General features: G+C 56.2%; 1 protein-coding gene across 2 annotated transcripts in view; it reads right to left on the bottom strand.

Annotated features, from left to right (window-relative positions):
* The window catches only part of SLC31A2 (solute carrier family 31 member 2), an 11,990-nt gene that overhangs the window by 5,994 nt on the left and 2,121 nt on the right, over nt 1-3,875 (bottom strand). Inside the window, exon 1 of one of the 2 annotated variants that reach the window (XM_045296593.1) lies at nt 3,411-3,869. The exons of the other annotated variant lie outside the window; for it this stretch is intronic. The gene's annotated coding sequence lies outside the window, so the exon portion shown is untranslated. Of the gene's footprint in view, nt 1-3,410; nt 3,870-3,875 lie in introns of those variants that run through there. 2 annotated transcript variants of the gene reach the window in all.

Raw genomic sequence — 3,875 nt, 5'->3', positions numbered from 1 at the left:
GGGTAGGTGTTAAATTGCTAACCACAAGTTTGGCAGTTCAAACCCACCAGCTCTCCTGAAAAGATTTACAAAGCCTCAGAGACCCTGGACAGGGTGGCGATGAGTTGGAATCGACTCGATGGCGGTGGGTGGGTTTTGGATAATGTCAGAACCAGAAGTGCCCTTGGAGTCTGGCTTTCAGTCCACTCGCCTGAGAACACTTTATTCAAACAAAATTTTACTTAAAACTACCTTCATTATATGAAACACAAAACCCAGGTGCTCTGGGCACAGAGGGAGGAGGAACCCAAGCTCTGCCGAAACTGCAGTTTGAAAAGAGAACCTGACCCGGTCCAAGGCTGAGGCCCTCTCCGTACCCCCATCCACCCCCATCTTATTTCCTGATGGGAAGATGGGCCTGGGGTTGCTCAAGACCTCCTAAGAAGAAGCCTGGTCATCCTCAGCTTAAGCAACCTGTGCTCCGGGAAGAGACGTGGGGAGAAGCTGTGGGTTCTCGTGCAGTCTGTGGGCCATCAGTTCTTGAAGAGAGGAAGTACAAGCTGAGCAGCCTTGGTGGCGGGGAAAGGGCAGGCAGACCGGGGCCCATGTGGTCAGGAAGCTGCGCTCTACAGAACAATGCCTCTCTGCCTGGTGCCAGGGATGTTCCATGAGGCCCTAGAAACCCCAGTCACCCCATGCGAAACTGCTCTTTAAGGACGACAGCCCCAAACCATGGGCTGAGCCTCCCTCTGCTAGCCTTCTTCAACCCTCTTGCTCTGAAGACTTAGGATCACAAGAGACCGAGGAGAACGGTGGGCTGAGTGCAGGATCCAGGGGAGGTAGCCAGGCAATGGGGTAATGCCTCACTGAGTCTCGCTTGCCTCCTGGGGATGCCGGGAGAGCGCTAGCTGGGTGACTCCCGGCAGGCCTTCCATGAGCCAGGTGTGTCCACGCATGTTGAAGCAGGAGGGCCTTCAGAGAGGTTCTCCAAGTGGCGCCCGGGAAGCCCACGGAGTGTTGGGAGGCTCGCTGAAACGTGGATTCTGTGGTCAAGAAGTTGGGAGAAGAGTGGAATTCGGTCCAGCACAGTTCAACACTTGTCCTTCCTGCCATTTGCCTTCTTGCTGAGCTTCCTGCAGGAGCGTGTCTGTAGAGGACCTTTAGGGAAGTGCTCCTTTGCAACAGTCTTGTTTCTATTTGGAAGGAATGTTATAGGAGCCAGTACTTGGTGAGGTGCCATGGTGGCGGGAGTGGTAACGCCGTGTATAGGCTGCTGATCAGTCTGAAACCACCAGCTGCTCCTTGGGGGAAAGACGAGGCTTTCTAAGCCCACAAAGAGTTACCATCTCTGAAACCCAGCAGCGCAGTTCTGCACCATCCACTGGGGTTGTCATCAGTCGGAATCACTCGACGGCAGTGAGTTTGTTTTTGTTTCTGTCTTGTGATGGGCACTAGTCTGAAAAGGGCTACTTACCCCTAACTCGTTTAATTATATGAGGAAAGTACTCGTCTTGACCTTATTTACAGACCAGAAGCAGAGGCACAGAGAGTCTAAGTAACCTGCCAACCTTGCACAGCTAGGATGTCGCCCAGGTCGAGTGGCGTCAGATCCGGTGTTCATGGCCATCCTTCCTGCACAGCCACTCAGGGCAGCACATGGGGCCCAGGTCACACAGTGAGTCAGAGCCGCGTAGGGACTAGAGCGCGGGCCTTTGTGCCAACCACTCATGTGACACAAGGATACTGGGCACTAAGGTGTGCCGGTAAGAGTAGCCGCTGTCCTTTGCAACGGGCGAGCAGAAAGAAGATGGAAGTGCAGCAGCAGATGTCGATACAGTCACTGTGCGGAAAGAAGGAAGGAACTGCGGTGGGGGTAAAGGACAGCGGGTCTCAGCCTCAGCCCACAGCCACGAGGAGCCCCTCCCCAGGATCGTCCGTAACCACAAGTCAGCAGCTGGAGAAAAAGCTACGTGACATGAACACAGGAAACAAACAGGACTGGCCTGAGGAGCAACAGGCAAGGCCACAACCCAGGCGCAAACCGCCGGAGACAGGGCTGGGAGGGGAGGACACTGGGGGGCACATGGGTGTGGATGTGCAGCTGCTGTTCCACCTGGATCGACCAGGCAGAATAAGTTCCAGAGTGATCTGCTGGGTTTAGTGAACGGTGCCTGGCCTGGGAGTCCTGGTTTTAGCCTGGCACCGTGGGGTAGTCACAAGTCCTGCAACGGCAAATGGCACCGTGAGGAGAGAGAGCACGTCTCCTTAGAATCTTCAGGGTCCTTATTAAACATGCAGGTGGGTCACCTCAGACCCCTGCATCAGGACTCAGGAGTGGAGTCGCCAAAGGAGGCGCGGCCAACAGAAGGCGCTCCTGCCTGGAGCTGCCTCCCAGCTCTGCCAGGGACCAGCTGCAGGCCCTTGAGCTACTGCCACCCACAGGGTGCCCTCTGGTCTCCGTCTCATCTGTTAGATACGGGAGGGGGGAGGCGGGGCAGGGGGGGCCCTCTAGGCTCCCTCTCTGTAGGCTCGGCCCCACTCACACTCACTCACAGCAATCAAGCGACCCTGAGCCCTCAAGGCCCGACAGGAAAGGCTAGAACTGCCTTTGGCCTTACAGACTTTCAAATCTGTACAGGAGACAGCCCACCTTTCTCTCGGGGAGCGGCTGGTGGGGTTGAACCACTGGGCCTGCAGTTAGGAGTTCAGTGCGGAGCCCACTGCACGCGCCCATGAAATTGGTGCGGGCAGGTTCCCAGCTTGAGCGCCACTCCTATCCTACCCCACCTCCACTCAAGAGCGACTGTGCTTCTGGGGTGAGTGTTTGGGGTTGGTTGGGTTTTCTGGCTGAGCTCACCCCCTGCATGCAGACGTGGGCATTGCAACACTGGCCTTGGCTACTGCCGTCACTGAGTCATCTTTGATTCATAGCCTCCCCGTGTCAAGAACGGGCTTCCGCCTCTGTCACATGGTTCACTAGGAGCCGGAACTGGCTTGATGGCACCAACGCCACTGTGGCCACCAAGCCCCAGAGGAGTCCAGGTGGTGCAGAGTTCAGCACCAGGCTGCTGCCTGAAAGGCTGGTGGGTCGAAGTGACCCAGCAGTATCCTGGGAGAGAGGCCGCACGAGCTATTCCTGTGAGGAGTGCAACTGCCCCGTAGGGGTTTCCTGCCTGGCATCTTTATGGAAACGGCTTGCAGGTCTTCCTCCTACGGAGCTCCTGGGCACACACACACTGCCAGTCTTACAGCGAACAGCCCAGCTTGGCAGAGACTGGGAAACCGACCTGCTTGTTCTACCCCCTGCATTCAGCAAGACAAGCCTTTCCCTTCATGTCTCCAAGCCCCGCCTGTACCGACGCGGGGCCCAAGCGCATTCATTGGAGGGTCTGGGTCTGCTGAGGGACCCCGTGTGCCTGCACGACACTCACCTGCCAGCCTGCTGCGCAGCCGTCGCTAAGGCATCTCGGACAGGTGGGTGCTGTTGTTAATCGGCTTAAATAAGCGTAATCAGAGAGCCAGAGATCTTTCCGGGAAGGCTGTGCTGTGCTCAAACCTCAACAGGCGTAACGAGCACGCAGGGCGTTTCTGGGGCAGGTGTCTGTGCGACCACACGTGGAGAAATGGGCTGAACCGGGGATGCCTCCCTCGAGGGGGTTGTCAAGTAAATTCGGCCATGGTCTCCAAATGGAAACTGCTGCCGTCGTTTAAGACATCGCGCAGAAGTTAACCCTAAAGCAGCCCCCTCACTCCTCATGTGAAGGGGGGGCTTGCTCATGGCAAAAAGTTAACAACATACCGTAACAAAGAAAACAAAGGTCACTTTCCGTCCTTACTACCCCTGCGTCTCCCATTAGGATTGTGAGAAGAATGATTTGTTAACATGGGAAATGTTC

This window comes from Echinops telfairi, unplaced genomic scaffold, assembly GCF_000313985.2.
Source record: "Echinops telfairi isolate 266 unplaced genomic scaffold, ASM31398v2 ScPeMD7_7410;HRSCAF=8448, whole genome shotgun sequence".
In the NCBI taxonomy this organism is placed as follows: domain Eukaryota; kingdom Metazoa; phylum Chordata; class Mammalia; order Afrosoricida; family Tenrecidae; genus Echinops; species Echinops telfairi.
Note: the sequence above shows the minus strand (reverse complement) of the source record. Positions and strands in the feature narration are given on the sequence as shown.